The sequence below is a fragment of the Struthio camelus genome, chromosome 7 (genome assembly GCF_040807025.1).
Source record: "Struthio camelus isolate bStrCam1 chromosome 7, bStrCam1.hap1, whole genome shotgun sequence".
Lineage (NCBI taxonomy): Eukaryota > Metazoa > Chordata > Aves > Struthioniformes > Struthionidae > Struthio > Struthio camelus.
In genome coordinates, this window is record NC_090948.1 from 24,320,338 (window position 1) to 24,341,919 (window position 21,582).

At 42.9% G+C, this 21,582-nt stretch overlaps 1 protein-coding gene across 15 annotated transcripts in view; it reads right to left on the reverse strand.

The window, feature by feature from the left end:
• Positions 1–21,582, reverse strand: part of SORBS1 (sorbin and SH3 domain containing 1) — a 184,517-nt gene that overhangs the window by 93,636 nt on the left and 69,299 nt on the right. For all 15 annotated transcript variants that reach the window (XM_068950362.1, XM_068950356.1, XM_068950344.1 and 12 more), the window contains one exon: positions 1,919–2,024. The gene's annotated coding sequence lies outside the window, so the exon portion shown is untranslated. The remainder of the gene's footprint in view (positions 1–1,918; positions 2,025–21,582) is intronic.

Consider the following 21,582-nt stretch of genomic DNA (forward strand, 5'->3'; position numbering starts at 1 on the left):
TTGGCGTAGGCCAGCCACAAATAAAGTGCAAGCAAGAAGCACTGCGACTCCCAGGCACGCGTCTGAGAATCAAGGCTTCTTGGAGATGTTCTCTATTCAGGTCAGTGCCTAAAAGCACACAGCATCTTTCTGGCTGAAGGAAGACTAAGTACTTGGTTCCCTTCACTCCAAATAAAAACGTAGCCAAAGCACAGGATCAAATTCAGACCTGGTGTGAAATGGCTCAGCTCTAGCCACGTCCAAGAAACTGTGCCAGTTCAACAGCAGGGCCATGTGATTCTGCTTATACGGCAGCAGGAGCAGAACGATATAAAATAGAACATGATACACCCCAAAAGCTTCTACAGTGTCCTCTTCAACAGCCTAGACTTTCTTTCCTCAGAGAGGTTTAGTTCACAGAGGACAGCAGAGTCAGGCTGAAAACAGCCTCTGCATGTTCAGCATGCAAGATACTTTGATGCAGCCTCCTTTTCCCCCCCTTATCGGAAGGGCTCTGTATCATTGAAGGAGAGAGATAGAAGCGACCCCTGAATCATTGTGTCAGCATGTGCGTGACTCGCTGGCACAGAGACCAACATCAGGTACAGACAGTATTATGCAGGAAAGAAGTCAAGACGATTGTAAAGAGCTGAATCTTGAGACCATTAGAGCACCAGTGCAAAGGAAAGGGAAGGGGAGAGACAGGAGAGACCACTCCCCTGATACTTGCAGCCTTTCAAGAAATAAAAAAGTAGTCCCAAAAGATTTGTCATTGCTGCTTCTTGGATGCCAGAGATTCAGTCTTCTGTGGCTGCTGCTTTGACCTTCACCTTCCTGCCCACAAACAGGCTCCATATCAGAGTCATCCTACAGGAAAAAAGGGTCTCAGGAGCTTGACATGGACATGATCAAGGCTGAGGCTCACAAGTCTTCTGCTTCAATGAAGAGCTCTCAAAGCCTGCAGCACTTTTGCCTCAGGCAGGTAAAAATATCAAACCTTATCTCAGAACTGTCAAGTCTTTCAACCTAGGACTTAATCTTAGACCAAATGGTACCAAAGACCTTGTACCATCTCCTCTTAAGAAAAAAAAATAGTAATCTTCACCAGTATTTGTAGCTGTCCCCTGTCTGCAGCAGCCCTAAATCTAACCCAGCATCCCCTTGGGGATCTGACCTTATCCTATGTCATTAACCCCACCGTTCCCCCCCAAATCCTGATCCTGGCCCAGCAGCTCCCGTCTGCTCCAAACCGACACCTCATTGAGTGATACATTCAGACACCAGCCCAAACCTAACCCAGAGGTCTCTTCCAGCGGGTTCCAGATGACGCAATGAATCTAGTGCACCACTGCTGTAACCCAAATTGAGTGCCTGCTAACCCCAGACTAAACCTAAAGCTTGCATGCAAGCACCATCACTAAACCTGGATTTGGAGCCTATTCGAGGCCAATTGCTAAGTCTTGGTCTTCTCAGCTTAAAACCTAACCCTGACTCCAATTTCGACAACCAACAATCACTGTATGTTCCAGATCTAGACTGAAACAAGAAATATTTACTGGCACCAGCACCAAAGTACACAGAAAAGGACATCACAAATGCAGATAACAAACAAGGAACATATCTGATGGTGGAAAAGGTGAATTTGATCATTGCTGGGGACTACTGTGTCTTATCTAATGCATTCACAATTAACCACAAAATAGCAGTGAGAGCTTGATCCTTTTTTGAGTGCTAGAGTGTTTGACCGGCTCACATAAAAGAAAACGTTTAATACAGTGGTGCTCTCACCAAAATATAGCTTTCTGCTACACAATCCAGGCAGGCTATTACTAGGAAGAAAGACTCTTTCACTGCAAATGATAGAGATAGATGTGATCTTGGTGTTCCAAGTCAGAATTAGGTCTCCAAAAGACATGCTCCTTCCCCTCCCCATACTCACACTGATCAGCTTGGCTGAACTCTTCAGGCCCAGTTGAAAGGGACAGGATTCTCCCCCAGCGATTCCAACTTCTTCTCACAGGCAACTGTTACATAATAGAGCATACCTACAAAAAGGCAGAGGGGAGGAAAGTGTGTTATCAGTGCCGCTGGTCCCAGTGCTCAGTGTGATCATAGAGAGGTCTGTACCAAAGAATCACCTTGTAGCAGAAATAAAAGTTACTTTCAGACAAACCAGTTCCCTGTGCTTACCATGCAGGAAGCACAGTTAGTATAAACAGCAGGCTGATCAGATCCACATCATAGCATCCCCTACATAAGAACTGAAATCTAAGGTTGTCTCCAGGGAAGGCCGAAACCACATCTGTTTTCTGGCCCCTGTGCAAGAGGCTCCCCCAACAAGTAGCAGGGACAGCTGAACAGCACGAATGCTCATGCCTTCCCACCACCTACAGTGTGTTTGCTGATGTAAATCATTGCTGATTTCAGCTTAATTTAACATGCTGGCTTGCAAGATGCAAAAGCAGAGATGGGGATAACACATCTTATTCAGCTGTCCCTGATGCATAAGTAGGCTTGTCCAATAGGGAGCCTGGACTGGGAGCTAGGGGTGATAGCAGCCACGAGAGCAAAACCCCCTGCTACCTGAGAAAGAAGGGCTCTTACAATAGCTTTGAGGCAATGGGGCAGATAGCAGATATGTACTGAGATGCATACATCAGTTTGTCTTTATATACCTTAATCAAAAAATGTGCCCAACTAGACAGATAGCCACATGGGTAGAAATTGCAGTAACTTTTTGCATACACTGACAGTTACTAAATGTGACTATTTAACTGCAGCTCAGCATTAAATCTAAATGGTTAGATTTGACATCAATTTGATAGATGGCTGTGCAGCTTTACCGTTTCACTCAGTAACATTAACAGCAGCCTGGCTTTAGCAACATGTCTTCCTAGTGTGATTTATAAGTATTGGCACCACTCAACCTTAATCATATCATATATTGGGCTGAACTTGTCAGTTAGTCACCCTAAACTCTCTGGCAGCGAGTAAAGAGAGAGCTTCTTCCAGAGGGCAACTCAGCCTCTTCTCTACACTGCCTGCTGCGCACGTCTCTATATTCAGTAACTTCAGAAAGAACTTGAGGAGGCTAACCGGTCAAGTTACAGGCCAAAAGCTGGATGACTGAACACACCTTTGTGTATGTTTTGTTCAAGCTCTGAGGGGAATGAAGTTATGTTTCTTTCAACAAAGAATGTAAGCCCAGACCCTCCAAGAGCCTGGTATGATATTAGCCACTTAGATGTGCTCCTGACATCACAGATGGTGCATAAACATGACACGGAAAAAGAGGAAGGAGGTGATGGTCAGAAGTAAACACTCAGAGTGGAAAGTAGTATTGGGGAGCCTGTCTGGGAGCCATCTCAGAGCATGCCCACAGAGCCCCAGTATTAACATGATGTTTAACAAGCCTCAAGACTTCTTTCAGGATCCACTAACATCCTGAAAGATGAGCCTAGAAGAACCAGGATAATTTTTTCAGTAAAACTACAATAGTCCTGAGAAAACATGAGTTGAAAGAACTAAGAGTTTCCTGTCCGGGACAATCTAGTCATTTCTCTGTTTCCAATAGGCAAAAAATGAATAGATGAAAAGACACAAATATCCTCCTATATTAGGCAGCACATTTGAAAGTTTTATTCACATGTCCGGGGAAAAAAAATTTCTATCAAGTTGTTCAGAGTAAGCACCAAGAAAAAGTTAATATCCCGGTTAAAAAGTCAAACTCTGGTTTTGCTGCAGCACAAGAAACTGCCATGCTGGCATAACACAGTCCCTTTGCTTTCCCAACCTGCCCTGTCCTCGCGAGCTGGCCAAAGGCTGAAGCTCGCCAGAGTCCCAGTTACCAAATGCTGCCCAAAGCAGAGAACTCATTACACATCACAAGGACTAAGAGCTAGCTTGGGAAGGGGAGAGAATAAATGGCATGAAAAGCACTGCTAGACACTCCTCCGACACCGACACTTGTTACAGCAGAGGCTCTCACCCGGCACACGGCCAGCAAGCACAGAAAGTCACTTACAGAAATATGGAAGCAGACTGGCTGGTTTTGTATCCCAATCTAGAGGGGACAGCTCTAATACCCAAACTTCCCCCTTGGAACATGTTCCACATTAACTCCTGGAGGACCATAAGAAACTATTTTTGGTAAAAATCAATGTAGGATTTGCAAAAGGATTCAGTTCTGGACAAACAAACTCTACTCCCACCACTGGCAAAACTCCCCTTCCTGTCAGTGGCAGCAAAGTTAGGGCAGCGGTGTTGGAAATCCTGCCTTTAGACATGATGAATATTGCCATTGCCAAAGTTTTCAGCATTTTTAAACTAAATTTTGTTAAACTTCAGCTGTGGTCTTGTTTTTATCTGCTCTTAGAATTTGATTTCCACTGTAACAGAAAAATCTGCTGGAGGAGCCTGCTGAAAGAGTTTCCACTGAGTAATGCAAAAGGTACTTGGACGCTTCCTGCGAAATCAGCCAGCACACCAGCTCCCCGACGGCGACTGAAGCGTTCAACCAGCTACAAAACAGAAACATGCAACCAGACTGGTGCTCCCGTCCAGGCACTTTGAATACACACAGCAATGTCACAAACGAGCACTGAACTCAGGCAACCTGAGGAAAACCACAGATCCCCCTCAGTTAAACAAGTCACTGCTGATCAGGGAAACTGCAGTTTGCGTAGTTCAGACGTATCAAGCTATACCCCAGTCTGCCCTGTTTCCCAGACCTGACATAAGAGGCTTTTCAGGGTGACATGAGAGGGGAGTAGCAAGAACAAGATGGGAATGCACCCAAAGCACAAAAGGACCTACGGCCCACTTTTTTTACTGGCATTTCTCGAGTCTGCTCTATTCATGGCACAGGCTAACGCAACCCCTGAGAGTACCATGGCTGTGCAGAATCAAGCTATCTAGCTCCTTTTCTTTCTCCAACCAAAAACTAGTAACCTGGCCGTTCTTAAAGGGGCCGGACACCGGCCACACTCATTCAAACCACGTCCCCGAGGAGAAAGACGCTGCCAAGAGCAAAAAAGGAGGTGAGAAACAGGAGAAAATTCTCCGTCACACAAAGCAACAAGGAATTTAAGGATCCAAGCCACAGCAAGACACATCCACATGTACACCTCTGAGCCCAGGTAACGCCACCTAGTCACAACTAATCCCCTGCAGATGTGGGCATCAGCTCCACATGCTGTTATTCTCACGTTAATTTTCAACGCTGCACAGCGTGAACTCCTTGCACAATCACGAAGCAGGCAGCACAGCTTCCAGTACCCCTGCAGGCAGCAGGGGAAAACACTCTCCAAGCAATCTCACACCTGAAAACAACGGGAGGGCGGCCAACTCCCGCACACAGCTCTAAGCTCAAGAACTGGGGGTGCCAATCCAAAGGAACATGAGTTTCACATTGTTTTCAAGGTAAAAACAGAAAGAGTCTGACCCTGTTTGACTTGATCATGTTGTTTATACAGCACCCTATGCTTCAGGCACTGAGCTGCAAAATCAAAGCAAGTACAATAGCAATGAAAACAATCAAATACATCAGCAGTGCGGGGGCCAGCTTTACAACTGAAAAGCAAAGGGCTGAAAAGAAAAAAAACAAACAGAAGACTCAGATCCAAAGGCCAGACCTACAGCTGTTTAGAAAACAAAAACTTTAAGCAGCTCTTTAAGACTAGTAAGACAATATTATTTTACCATTGTCCACATAAGTAAGAGAACAGGCAGCCCCCTTCACCAAGGGGTCTAAACGGACAAGATGGATGAAGGGGAAACAGATGCATGAAGGAGAAGTCATTTGACCCCAATCACATAACACCATGAGCAGTGCAAGGAAAAAAACTATGGCTTCTAGCACAACGCTCTTTCCACTGGTCTATACTGCCTCTAGAGCTGGAAACAGATACCCGTCTTTTGGGGCTAACTGGAGAGAATGAAGATTTTTCCCACTACAAACTGCTTGCCACTGTCCCGCCTGCCAGAGGTTACCTCTCGGCATAGTTCTGGTAGGAAAAGCCTCCATATGAGCGCTCCACAATCTGCACAAGGCAGAATCCACCAAGCTAAATTAAGCAGCCAACGAAGATAACTTAAGCTGATCGAACTCAAGCTTTTCTTGATGCTGACCTGTGTGCGTGCTCACACACGCTTTTCAGGAGGCAAAACCACAAGGAAAGTTGTAACCATCAATATTGGTGCAGCAACAGGCAGTGAAGTAGAAGGCAGGAAGAGCGCAACATCTTCAACCAGAGTAACTGTTTGCTAAATTGATGCTTGTTCTTGGTCTTAGATTATGGCTGCGTTCTTGAGCTCTGAAAGTCATAATAGTGGTGGCTCAGATAAGAAATTTTTACAAGATCCACTGATCGCTCCTCTGATCTGAACCACTCCATCTTGTGACTTCTAGATTAGTAAGTATCACCTACACCACCACCACCACTGTCCTCAGCTAGTATAGCAAAAGTGAGTAACATTTTTGCTGATTATAAGTAATAATAATACTGAGAATCAGCCTGTTAATGACAAGCCCTCTCTAACGTTCTTGGCTGTCAACTTCAGGTTAGTTTTATTAGATTTTATCAAACAACAAGCATTTCCTATGTGATCTATACAGACTGCTTAGAAACAGATGGCCAGCCAGAGTGTTCAGTCTGTGTCTATGACCTGGAATGACCCACAGAATATTGCTTTCTGCCTCTAGGAAGAGTAGAGAGAGCAGTAAAATACTAACCCATGTGCAAGACCAAATCCAGTTCTCTGATAAAAGCATATGATTCCCAATAACATCAATGAAAGATGCACAAGTATATTGCAGGATAGACCTTGATCTCTTTAAACTGCTTTACATTTTCTCCAATATAAAAATGAACTCTTCTTATGGACAGACCTTTCATCTTAGTGAGCTTATGTAAGCCATTATCTTTGCTCACCCACAGCTCAAACACGACGTATATAGCACGCAGTCTCCAAACATAAACTCCCTACGTGGACTACTCGGGATTCGACCGCGTTGAGAAAATACTGTCAGCACAATACCAGATTAGCTCAAGCCTTGTTCGCAGATTTGGCTGCTGCCAAAAATCTCTCTTTCAGGTTTGTTCAGCCCATGCTTGAGCGTCTGCTTTCACCTGCCCAAATGAGTCAGCAAAATCTGTTTGCCTCTTCCCCAGCGCCAGCAGAGCCAGCCTGGTACAAAGGGCCCTGCTCCGCTTGGGTGCGGCAGTCTTTCCGGTTTGGGCTACAGCAGGTGCACTTTGCCGGGCAAAGAGAAACTACTCAGGAGCAGCTAATATATACCAGTAAAGGATATGATAACGTGACTATCCCAACAAACAGGCATGCAAGAAGCTGAAAGTAGAGAATGGTCAGTGGCAGCTGTCAGTCTAATGTAGTCAGACTTCAAGAGCATATCTGCACATAAAGGGAGAGGAGAAGGGTATATATGTGGAGGAAATACAGCACCGCTTTTTCAAGGAGCTTTTAATTGATCCAAAAATAGCATTAGAATAAGTTAAACTAGATGAAGATAAACTCATGAGTCTACATCCCAGCTCCTAGACTCTTCTGCATCTCCAGCCCAAACCTCAGGATTCCTGTGGACAGGAATAAACAGAAAACAAGCACGCGCGACAAAAAAAAAAAAAAATCCACCCACAAACAAAGTTATACTATATCTTCATGGCAGCCAGAGAAACAAGCTTACACATCAACACTGATCCATCCTCAAATTCAGTCCTCGAGATGTAATTTCAGTAATATACAGCTGCTTACCCCTATAATCCATTGCTAACCTCTTGAAAGGAAAAAAAGTCAGCAACATTTAGAGGGCGAACAGAAAGAACAACACTGCAGTGACTCCAGAGCTTAAGATGCATTCTCTCTTTGTCTCCGTTTTCCATTAGCTAAGATTGTCAGCTCCACAGAGGTGACATATGACTTACCCCAGAGTAATACTATCTAAATACAGAGGTTACTCTTGACTGACCCCAACCCAAGTGAGATTAGAATCAACCTTTCCCACTTCTTTCAGCACTTCTATATTTAACTGCAGATTAACTCATTTCCTCTTTTCCTACGTGAGATTAAAGTGCACTGAGTCCAGTCAGCTCGGGCAGAGCCTCAGTGCATCCTCATGTAAACCACCACTCATTACATTTATTAAAGCATGTCAAAGAGGAGAATGAGTCACGCTCTTCATACTCACAAAACTAAATACTTGCTTCTCAAGGAGCAAAACTGGCAGGGAGCCCATGGCTCCAAAATAGTAAGAGATACCTTCAATTCTAATCTTCCCTCATCTGTTACATAAATCTTAAAGACATAAGAAGTGCCTCTACTTACAAATGTGTTTGAATGAAATGTGGGTCACTGACCAAGGCAAAGGGTCAAATACATAGCAACTTGGCCTCAGGGCACTGTGTTAATTACACTTCTCTGCTTGGAAACACAATAGCCCCTCATACCACAGAGAAAAAAGTGCAACAAAATCTTACTGAGGTCACATTGTTTTTGGTTTGTAAAGGCTGAATCTATAAAATTGCCTGCTGGAAAGAAAAAAAAGAAAGAAAGAAAAAAAAAAAAGAAAGGCGGGGAGGGGGAGAGAGAGAACACAATGAATGATATCCCCCCGACACACAACAACAGTCAGCTCAAAGAGCTGGGCACTCAGGGTGAAATCGCTGCAGTTAGACTGCAATTCTCTGCCCACTCCTACCTGGGAGCACAGGAAAACCGGCCGTAAGGAAGAGGTATTTCCCTTGGGAAGGGGAACAGCAGCCACAGCTGAGGGGTGCGAAAACCCTGCCTTCTCTGGTTTGCAGCGTTGCTACATTCTGGCTCCAGCCGTAACCAACAGCTGGTGTTTCGGTGGAAGGCAACGAGCGCCTTTTGCTCTCACAGCCCCACTTTGAATCTTAAGAATACTGTGCAAGGAAGACAATATTTCTATTCCTACCTGATTGCCCTGCAGATCATTTAAAGACCTAAGGCATAAGGTCTTTATCATGGCTTGAGACAAACATTAGTTGTTGTAAATAAGGCTGGGACTTTAAGTCCTGTCAGATAATTTTATTCCATGGTGAATATAATTTTTCATAGCTAACAACTATGGTAATGAATTTTACCTCAATGAATAGAGAAAGGGTGAACCATGCAAAATTCAGAATAAGTTTCTTGCCTTAGATTTTGTACCAATTTTACTTTGGTTGAATTACAAGCACTTATTGCCTCATCTCCGTAATACTAAAAGCTCTCTTATTCTAACACTTCAGGAGAAGAGGCCCCCTTAACTTTAAGCAGCTCTGATAATGGCCCTCAATTCTTGCCATGAATAATAGAAATATCGGTGTGGACAGCAAGCAGGGAAATAACACGTAAGAGCCACTGGCAAAGCTTCAGCAGAACAGCTGGAATAAGTTGTCAATTCCCCTTACTGTATCTTCCAACTGCACTGCCTGGCAAAGGGGACTATTAAAGGAAAGCAAGCACTTATGACAAATCTCAAAGGCAATAGCAGTCACTGTTATTCAAGAGGCTACAGAACGACAAAGAGATGGAAATGAGAAGAGGAACAGTGCAATGTCGTAAAAAGGGTTCTTCTGTAGCTTGCAGGAGCAATGGTGTATGTCAGGCTGATGCACTGCTGCCAGAGCAGATTCTGCCTGATCGAATACAGTGACTGCGTTGCCTACGAATGAAATCACAGCATGCTGGCCAAAAAAAAACAACTGTTATGATTTGGTGCTGTTATGCGTATACCAGAAGAAAGATGGATCATACACTGAAATACAGAGAACAAAGGTTAAGCAGCTGAATTTCACCATGAACAGAAAGATCTATTCCGTAGATATCAATAAATGCTAAGGTGGCAGTGATTCGCTTTCAGTCCAGGCGTTCCCTGAGGGTCATAAATAGATTGCAATAAATAATAAATAGATTTGCAATGATTCACCACTTATTTAAGGGCAGATAGGCAGGACTGAAGGCGTCCCAAAAAACATCTTTTTTTCTGACAATATGAGGTCACTTATGGCAAGCTTACGACACACCTCAAAGTCAATAGCAGGCTTTCAGTGATTTGAGAAGCTGCAGAATGATGAAACGAGAAGAGGAATAGTGCAGTATGGGGTCACTACTGGATCACAGAAAAGTTAATACAAACATAGCCTGCATGAGCAACTGATATGAAATGTCCCTCTGCTTTTTCTGTGGGAAAGTTCCATCTTGGGATGAAATTGCAAGCGTGTCTCAGGGAAGCAACTCATATTGTATGCTTCCATCCAGGCGTGAGCATGTGTTACCCACAGTTACATACCTGTGCTTGTGCACGCGTCTCTTTTTTTGCATCAAGACTTAGTAAGTGTTCTTTTTTTCTCTGTTATTCTCCTAATTCAGAAGTTGGTCTCAGATGCTGAAAAACACACTCTGTTCTTAGCAAAACAAAGGACAAACGCTGAAGGTCTAGATCAGGATTACGGAGAAAGGAAAATGCTTCCTGTTCTAAAGAACAAATTCATGTTTCAAACCTCATGCTGTTTTGATGTCTTTATACAGAACAGAAGAAAAGAAAATCGATTGTAATCGCTATGAGAAAATTCTCTTGAGATTCTCCGTCAACTCTGTTATCTTATGCTTGAATCCTGAAAGCGACAAAAGTAGCTGGCAAAGTTACATCAGGTATGACTGCAGTTACACTAATGGCAAAGGATCCCTAAAACGGGTGAAACCAACTCCCTAAGAAACTTCTCTGGCTCAGGAGGCCTTTCTAAGAGTTTAAAGATGACTAAATACAGCCCTCAGAGAATGAGTGTCTGGCCAGAGCATGCTGGGTGTACTGCAGGTAAGGTACTGCTTGAGGACACTGAAGGGGGGGGGGGGGGGGGGGGGACGTAGCCAGCCGCCTCAAGGCTGCTGTGATTGCTACTAGACCACGCAGCATCCTGCCTAACTCCAGAATAAGGCCAACGCAACCACGCCTTAAGATAATTCCTGCCTGTCTCAAGCATGGGAGGGGAGTAACGGAAAATTAAGCCACCTACAGCAATGGCAGGAGCAGCCCTGGACCAGGTACACAGAAGCTGTTGGAGATCTGGGCACCACACCATTATCTGGTCTGCAGTCCGCAATGCTGTCTCCAGATGAGCAGCAGAAAAAACAGCAGACTCTTACAACAGCCACTCAGAAGATCTCACTCGCTAACCAATGTATAATTAAAAAATACTGAGAAACCTTGAAAGGTTAGAGAGTGGAGTCAAATTAATGCTTAAAGAGACCAAAAAATGGCAAACATATGTTGAGGTTACAAGGAAAGATCAGAGGAATATTTAACTGGAAAAGATAGAAGCAAAGGGGAAAAGCTGATTGATTTCAGAGCTACAAGTGAAATAATGAATGAATAACTCTGACGCAAGACTGGCTTGTGCTGATTTATCCTGCTCCATGCTATAAAAAGGCAGTAAATGTAACAGAAGGACATTATTTTATAAAAATAATAAAAGCGGTGTAAAATCAGCCCGAGGAATTTATCGCCACAGGGCAAGGAGGAGGAAGGTTCTGTAGGGTACTAATAGCTATACTGGATTTTAAAAAAGATTAGACAATTATATGAACATAAATAATACCTACAGCTGGGAGAGCTGCATGAAGAATTACAAGGATAATCAGCCCCAAGGCATTCTTCTCTCTACCATCTGCAGCTCTGCACTTGCACCTTCAGGCAGGGTCTGCCTTTTCTTAGTCATCATTTGAATTACAGAGGCTGTAAAATTCCCATTTGGCCCTTAAATGGTCTTGTGTGTGAAGAGTGTTCAAACTCTGGGGGAGCACCGATTCAAGTTCTCTTCTCAAAAGGTTTGGGTTGTGCCAGCGCCAGTAGGAAAGCCTACAGTTTTGGCTGGTACAACCACTGCTATTTCTATTCCTTTAGTGAGCTGGAAAGCTAATGAGCACAGCAGCAAGTTGCTTACTTTAAATCAGCAATCTTTCTCCCCCAGAGTCTGCCCCAACTATGGCTCAGACCACTCATACGAATGAGGATAAGGATGGAATACTCTTATCTTTGGTCTTCCTATTCATGTTTCCATGAAGCGCACAAACTCTGACAGAGATTAATTTCTCACAAAGACAGGATGATAAGCCACTTTGTATCAAAGTCTTGGTGCTAAAATCCCAGCCCAAACTTTGAACATTCCTTGTTTTAATAATTGAAATAGTTCCAAAATGTTATTGTTTTTAAAAAAAAAAAAAAAAAGCATTCTCACATAGCTCTAGCCATGTAATAACATTGAATCGTTAACCAAAGAACCTCCCAGGGGGATTCTCTAAGCTTGAATCTCTCCAGAATTGCCCACAATCATTTACGGAGCTGTTCAGAACTGTACAAAGTCTCCTGGCCAGTTCAGAACGGACAGAGCACAAAGTGCCATCTCCCAGTCTGATGCACCCCTGGGCACTGCAAACCTCATATGGTATTGTCAGCTCGTACCACGTGCGATGTTTACATGAAGTTTGAGCTAATGGAAACAGAAGGCTGCATGAAATCTCAGCTTTCATCTAAAATAAAGACACCTCTCTCACAAAAACAAACAAAACAAAACAAGAACAGTGAGTTACTGAGCCTCACATTAAATAGAAACTTGAAGACCAGAACGGATCAGAAGCCAGAAGGCAAATAAAAGGACTTCTAACCTGTATCCTTAACATGATAAACAAAAAACTCTCATGGTTCTTTAAGTGAAATCTCTTAATGGGGGCAGGGGGGCATAATGATTCAGGAACATCTGAAGTGGCAGTATACCATCCTCCAGGCATGCCGTCTTGGGAAGCACAGATCCTATTTTAATCCAAAGGCCTATAGCAGCAAAAGACAGGAGAAGGGAGAGTCATAAAGCAAGAAGCTGAAATACTGCCAAGTAGAATGATTTTCAAAATACTCAGCCACATTTCTGAGAAGGCGCTTTGGTGGCTGCCCGGGTGCTCGGCGTGCTGAGGCAGGGCGACGCCAGCTCTGCGGGCTGCGCTCGCCCTAGGAACCCAGCGGGGCTCAGTCCCTTCCACCCACACATGCCGACCACAGCAACCAGTGCCTCATAGCACCACCATGCTCTGCCAGGAGTTGGGTATAACTTAAAAAAAAAAAAAAAAAAAAAAAAAAAAAAAAAAAAGAGCCAAACCTGGACAAACTCAGAAGTTCCATTCAATCTCTTTGCACTGAGGTCTAACATGTCCAGCAATCCCAAAGCTCAAGAAAGGGGAGAGTTAAGTTTGGCAGGTGACATTGCTTTCCCATCTGTCTTTCACATGCGTATTGACAGGAAGCTGTGCCCTTTTCTCCCCATGCGAGGAAAGTTTGCCTTCGTTTAAGCCACACTTTGAGAAACACGAAAATGGAACGTATTGAGCGTGGTGACAAGACGGCATAGCAGTCAAAGGAGCTGCTCTCCTTGGATCCAGCTCCTTTTGCAGTGCACAGTAGTGGGCGTGAAACAGAATTTGATCCCATCTCCCAGGAGGGTCTCATTCCCTGTAGCCTAGAAGCCGCTACAGAAGTCGAGAGTCAAACGTAGACTAAATACAGAAGGCCCAGTTCAGCCATGTCAACTCTTTTGCTTTGACTGCAGCTCCTGAGCTACTGTTAACTCATGCAGTAACCAGGAATCTCAGATTTCAACTAAAGAAAAACAAATAACCTGGAAACGTCTACACAACACAGCGCACGGCTATACAGAAATACATGTGCAAGCTCTGAGCTAGCTGCTAGGTATCTATGGTAACGCTGCACCCCAGGACATATGACAGATCTTCCCCTGGTCCCCAGGTGAGATCAGTTAAACCTTCATGTGGGTATTTCTACTGTAAATACACACTAGGCCTAGGCAGTGTTTACTTTTCACATTCCTGAAGACTTCCTTTGCGAGGCCCTATTGCCTTTGAAGGAGCAGACTGTCAGCATCCCTCTCCAGAGCTGACAATTGCCTGCACCCCCCGGAAAAGTGAGCACTGTCTTCCCACTGCAGAGGGGCACTGGAACAGCTTCATCTCCTTCCAGGATGAACGTAACCATCCCTAATTTTTTTTTTTTTTTAAAAACAACTTTTTGCCTGTTGTCACAGTTCTACTGCAAGTCTTCCTGTTAAATCCTCACTTCTTGGAACTATGTCAGCACATAAGAACCTCAGCTTTGCTTGTGGCTACAGAAAAAAAAAAAATCTTGAAAAACACATCAAAGGCTCAAAAAAAAAAAACCCAAACAGCAAACAAACAAACAACCACCCAGAAAACACCCACTCCACCCACCCAAATGGCATAGAAAGATTGCGGTGTACTTTTTAGAAATGTAATTACCTCAGGGTGGATTAACCATCACAATCTCATTATTCCCTTGAAGGTGCTTCTATTCATTGGGAGTCTATCAAAATGCAATGGCAGATACATTTCATAGCTAAATACCCTATGGGATGAGAGATATACTGGTAATCCAAATAAGACTGAAGCACATGTGTTCAGGTTGTACAGGATATCTCATAGAATTTTTCTATCTATAGGAAGAGCACTATAAAGACAACATCAGTGCTTCCTTATCCTGCACCAGTGCACTCGTCCCCCAGATTTTAGAGGCATCACTTGTGAACGTGAAAGGGTAGTACAACAGCATGACCTACATATCTTTGCACCAATCAGAGAGGTCATCCACCAGAATAGATGCTATCCATGAACCTGAACAATTAACTTTTCATGTATTTCCTATGAGGATTTATAAAGCATTCATGTCTATGAATCAGCCAAGTTTTGACTAGTCTCCTCTTGTTTACAGCTTTGCATAAAATGCAAGCCATCAAGTCAAGTTGTTTTTCAATTTCTCTAAGCACACTAAACTTTCAGGACTAATCCTCTAAACTAGATTCTCTGGGCTTTCATAGCTTCCCTAATACGGTCATTAAACAATCTGAGAGATGAGGACACCTCACAAATATTCAATGAACTATAAACTCTTCAGACTTATCATTAAAAAAAAGAAGTCAGAGACAAAAGATATGGCAGATTACAAATTGAAGCCAAGAGACAACTAAGCCATGTGCTTGACAAGAGCTGCAAAGACGTCTAGGATAGCTCAGACAGAACAGTCAAATATGGTGAGATAATTTCAAAAGGGAGGAAGGATATTGTTGTAAGGCTGACTAAGACAAAATTATCCAGCACGCTTGTGATTGGTAAAATGGTTCTGAGATGACATTGCTCCTTTTTTCCATTTTTAAAACAAGAAAATATATTAAAATCTGAAGAGAAGCACTTGTGAGTGTAACTCAGCTGGCACTAAACGTCCAGATCAGACTCGGCTCGTTTCTTAGCGCTGCCTATAATTCTAGCTACTCTTGCTGATGTCTTTGCAAACATTTATACACTTAATCCAAGTCAAAGTTTTCAATCTGAGACAGTGCTGACATTTACAAGGCCACAGCTTGGTTAGAGAATTCTCTATTATCCCCACGTCGGAGACCGACAGATGCTCTTCTTCAGACTTAGGGACAGAAATTTATACCTGATGTGACTCTTTTGACTTCTTGGAACTTCACAAGCTAGACCAAAATCAGTGCTGTACAAGAACAGGGATACTGATGGAAACAGAATGAACTCTCTTCTCATCCCCTTCACCTATCCATCATCTGTCACACCTGCATCCTTCTAACAAAGGCAGGATACTTAGCAGAAATCCCCCACGTAAGCAGCTTGCTTGTCCTAGTCAAGCACCTGATTGACAAGAGCCTGACCATGAATTCAGAAGTGGAGAACACTTTGGCTCAAGTAGACAATGTGCTTTGGATGGTAAGCGCTGGAAAGACCTTTTGTCCATGACTTGACAGCAAAAGTGACCATATTTCAGAAGACCAGTAACTCAGCCGCTTCCTATTTGGCCTGTAATGTGATGAGAAATGCTTTTTCCCTTCCATCCATTCAAGCAGTAATGAGCTTGGCTTTGTTATAGCACAGCTGGGCTAGTTATAATGCCGCTAGGCCAAAATATTTTCAACAGGTTGTTCAAACATGATCAGTTTTGTCCTAAAAAGAGCAAGGTACTTACTTGTCTTGGGGTTTACTAACTAAACTCTTTCACAGATGTTCAAACACTAACAAAGACACGCAATGTCCGTTAGCTAAGCTGCCAGGATCTCGGGAGCATCCATTGCGTTGTATTCCTATTCTCAACAAACGTTAAGTCAGCATTGCTCTACGCATTTCCCTGTAATCAGGGCAAACAGAGCTGCTCTCAGCATGACACGATGGGAATGAGATAGTTAGATATCCCCGTTCCAAAGGTCAGTATCAACAGACATGCAGCATTACAGACTTAGCTCTTTGCTACCTATTTGCTTAAATCTGCAAGCTATGTAAGCAGTGAAAGTGACCAATTATTATACAGTCATTTGTATTACGTGTTCATGACTAACATATTTTAGTCATGAAACATGTTCAAACCTTTGAAGGAAAACTATTTCATTCTAAACTCTCTATGGCTCACATATGGTATACAAGCTCCCAGCTGCGTTAAGTGCCAAGAGAAGCTAAATAAACCTTCACAATGATTATTAACATTTTCCCCCAATTTCCCACTTTTATTGGATCAGTCACTTTTTAAACTGTGGTTCTTCAACTAGGGCTCAATCGGGCAGGTCTAAGGAGGCCCTTTAACAGTAAAAGCAACTATGCACTACTTTGATAGCCAAGGTACATCCATACTACGGAAGTAACGACATTGGTGGTCTCTGCCTGATGAGCTTTATATTCTCCACCCCAGTCACCTGCATAATGGGAGAATGCTTGAGCCAGGCCCACAGCTTTCTACAGCCCCTTTAAGCCAGCAATTACCACACCTCTTTGGCTTGTCAGTGCTGAAATGATGATGCACTTCCGGACTTGAACCTGCATACTCTGTGGTAAAACATCTGCTGATTTCAAGGGAAATAGTAGCACATCCCCAAGGCTTCACTGCAGCAAAGCTTTTAGGCATGTATATGTGAGTGAATTCTTGAGCCCCATGTAAAAGGCAATAAAGATAAAGCTCTTTGCTTAACAGGAATGAAGTCCTGGGCTCTTGAAAAGGGAGGGAACAGATGAAGGGAAGAGAAGTCAGCTGAGATGCTGGCATGAATAAGTATGACCCATGACCAACATTATTGTGCTTGTGTTAGTATAGTTATATCCATGCACTGGAACCCTGCCTTTTTTTTTTTTTTTTTTTTTTTTAAAAAGAGAAGGAGAGGTGGAGTGATCTCTTGATCTCTATCCAGAAGGTGCAGTTTTTCCATAATTTGCATTTATGATAGATACACATTTCTTTCACAGCATACTAGTCATATATTCTTCATGTGGACCTGGCCTGCATTCTTGTACAAATTAATCCCCTCTGGCTTTGCTATCAGGAAGTTGTTACACAGGAATAAATAAAGAGGAATGCTGCATGCAGTCAGTGAAGAGGTGGGTGACTAAACATGTTTAACTGTAGTTTAGGTTACGTATCTGAGCGCGTTTGTCTCAATTGCACAGAATAGGATCTTCTATAGAAGACACTGACTGATTCTCGGAGATCACCGATAAGTGCGTTTCCTGGAAGGAGACAGAATTCTGAAATGGAAAGAAATTCCCCTCTAGTAACTTCTGTGAACCAAATTTGGACATATACTGGCTTGTTTTATTCTTGCCATTTCCATAATTTATGAGAAAGTATTCAGCAATCCTATGATCCTAACAGTTCGTTCCCAAAGCCCAAACAAGTAAAAGGAAAAGTTCTGCCTAACAACTTTCAGAAGTTATATACAACATGATACAACAGATTTGTTATCAGTAAGTAAATGAAGTCTGCAGTTAATTAGCTTGCAGTGTTTGAGATGTTTCCTATAATAGCTTTAAGGAAAGAAGTAAGGCCTGAACTGTTGATGTTTTATCGTTCTGCATAGCTAAACTGTATTACAAATTAGAGACCTTCCTATCAGCAGGAAAGGAGCCTCAGCCCCAATCATATCAGGAAGTTCCAACAGCGCTCTCGCTCTGCATTAGACAAAATAATACACAAGCTCTTCTGCAACAGAAGCCTAAACTTGCACTCATCTCCTCATGAACTCCATCTTTCCACTGTGTCACATATAGACCCATCCTAGGGGCTCAGTTCAGAGGTAAGTCTATCACCACCATAAGATGGCCTCAAGCACAGAGGAGATGAGGCATCTCCTTGGGGATCTCACAGCTCTTCCAGTCTCCATTTGCCATTTGAAGCTCTGTGCTTTGCTAGCGCCAGGGTTCCTTCTTAGCCCAGACTGAGTAGGATGTATTTCACATCTTAGCTGAAGTAAATCATACAAGTGCTTTGCATACTTGGCAAGCAACATCCTTCCCCAACCCCTTCTATAATCAGATGCAACGTCATGCTGTTCTACTGACTCAACTGCTAGAAATCAGAACAGCACTTTCTATAAAGCCCACATTGCTGTAAGACCTTATTTAGAGGGGTTAAAGAGTAAGGTTTTAATTTACAGAAGATGGTATAAAGTCAAACTGCCTCACCTTAAGGCCCTTTTGGGGGTTATCAGTGCCTCCAGAGGAGCAGTATGTCACATACCCTAGTATAAGCCATCTTTTATTTTTGGCTCCTGTGCCCCGAAAACAAAGGACTTCTTCTGTGGGCCAGAGGTAGCTGCGCCTCGCATCAAGTTGGCTTCCATCAGCATTCTTTGCAAACAGCACTGTTGTTTACTGAATGTGGTATGTTCTAGCACATCTTGTGGCACACATGATAATTGCCCAGAGCTGCAGAGAGGCAGTGTTTGATTACAAATTGTTAGTGACAGGTGACAGCACTGTTACCAATTAGTCTGAATTGCCATGCAAATTGTCAGTGGCAGCCCATTGCCAGATATAGACCTGTTAGGAGAACAACTGTGAAAGCAGAATTCATTGTTACCTTCAGGGCTGACTGCCAGTCAGGCAAATGGAGACTGCAGGGCTGGCTGGGCTGCTGCAGGCCCAAAATCCTGTCCGCCAGAGGAGCTACTTGACATCTTAATAGGCTTGCCAAAACAAGGAGAGTTAGCAATACAAACCTCTGTCTCTCTCTTGCATCAACAAGTCACTTGTATTTTAAACACTGCAAACAGCACTTACTGACTATGCAGAAGGGTGATCAACACTCAGGAAAGCAGCCTTGCTTCTGTCAATGCCAGCATGATAAGTAAGGTGAAGAGGAAACAGAATGAAAATATTTAGGCCTTATTTAGTCTCAGTAAAACCTCGGGTAGTTCAACCCAATTTACTGCCAACCCACTGCATCTGGATTTGGTTTCTGATGAAAGTATCTACAGAAACAAAATGAAGTGATATAATCCAGTCCTAAATAATGAGGAAAGCTTAGAAATAGTCTGTCATGGCAAATGGAAACTACGCTGTTACAAATAGCAAAAACTTGCCCTGCGATACAGTTAGAGAACTGCTATCAGTACTAAAGCCCTGGCACTCTCTTCATAGAGAAGTGTGAGAAAATTATACATTTCTCCAGCATGCCACCTCAACAGCTTAATAGCAACTCTAAACTGAGGAGTCCCTATTACTGTGGCTATGTGAGTGTTGTCCCACTCTGTTGACAGAGAAATGAAGCACAGCAGGTTGCGATTTGTCTAAAGTCCCAAAGGAAGTCACAAGTAGTCTGATGAACAGAGCCTACAGCGCAATCGTTTGCCAGTAGACTCCCGAAATAACAACCAGAATCCTTAGTAATACAGCAAGCTCTCTCCAGACTCTGTTTCTCTAAATAATCCATGCAATTTCAGGCTTCATGTCTACAATCAAGATATTAAGAGTTAATTAATATGCTTATACAGTGAAGTGTCGACACCCTTCAACAGACACACTCCACAAATGTGCCTAGAGAAGTGTATAAACAACATAATGAAGAAATTGGATGACTCAGAAGAGAACAGCTCTCTCTATAATACCACTCCACTAGAACATTAGCTTGAAACTGGTCCAGGAGCGAACAGAAGTCGCCACCATGTCATAACTATTTGTTGGATCGTGCAAAACAAGTCAGCTGCCCAGTGCCTTACAAAGAGGAACTCTCGCCTCACAGGCATGAAAGCACCTTCTATCCAAACTGACTGTACATTGCCACAGACATGAGAGACTGAAAGATGGAGACAACTTCACGGCTCAGGTCATGTCAGAGTGAAGAGCTAAGCAGATGGCAGAGTGGCATTTGACATTACCACTACTCATGGTACACTAGACTCATGACTCAAGGATTCAATATCCCTGGCAACGATCCCAAGTACAGCTTGGATTCCAGCAGGTCCAGTTTTCAAAGAAACCATAAAATTAGGATTTATCCCTGTAACTATTTAATTCTGTGCGTATGATCACTTTCGCTAAAATAAACAGAATTATGTATTAACATCACTTTAAGCATGTAAACAATTGCAAGATTTCGACTTCAGAGAGATGGATTCCAAAGCAGGAAACAACTTGTGTAAGCGACTATGAACTTTGCTAACAGTGGTTTAACTTTATACCTGACTTCCTGTGGATACTTCCATTCTTTGCTAGAACAAAGCCACATTCACATTACGTATCTTCAATTTTCATCTTCACACAGGTCTGTAATTTTTATTTTCAAATCAAGTAGTATTTAGTGAAGACAAAGACCAATAGGTAAGTCTAGAAAGCTTTTTTCCTCCCCTCTGCATTAAGACACACAGGTTAAAAAAAAAAAAAAAATTCTTTGTAGAGCGACCTATTTTTCAACATGTTCTTTAAGCACAGGTGTTGTTTGCACAACACCTTACACAACAGACTCAGCATCAGATCTTTTAGATGGTATTGCAATATAAATATTAAATTCAGTAACTATACTAACCTCATGGGATGGCCCTCTCCATAATAAGAATATTTGTGGGACAGTTTTAGAACCACATGGAATACAGTAATACACTGATAAGAGTACTATAGACCTCAGAGACCCAAATTCAGAACAGATTTTCACAATCATTTTGTGAAACACTTAGAGCAGAACTGTCTAATTAAAAACTTTACAAACGCAAAAAGGTGAAATCCCATTTGGATCTAAACGACCACCAAACGTACCATGCACCTGAGGTATTTATAACTTGAAACTCTCAGCTTTTTGATTTTTCAGAAGTTTTAGACCTTACTGACAGCTGTAGGCTTAATGATCTCTTTATGGCCCTCTGTATTTTCTATTTTCCATCAAGATCAGCTATTTGGTGCTTTCTAGCAATGAGAATCTCCCACAAAAATGTTGCAAAGCGTGGCTTGCAAACCAGCATACATGTAGAAGGGCTTTGTAAAACCTAATCCTCGCTCAAGATGTCACCGATTCTAAACATGAACATTTCCACTTGCACAAATATGAGAGAAAAACAGGAGTGATATGATCCACTTCACCTAACTAGAGGTTAGACTAAACACTAGGCATTTAGACAGTTACCTCTGCAGTCAACAGAGAGTGACAGGGGCTTCGAGAGAACAAGTCCATCTGTCCTGAGGTATGTCAGAGAGAACAAATCACCAGATGGCAGTGCCTTTCTTTCTGTACGTGCTACA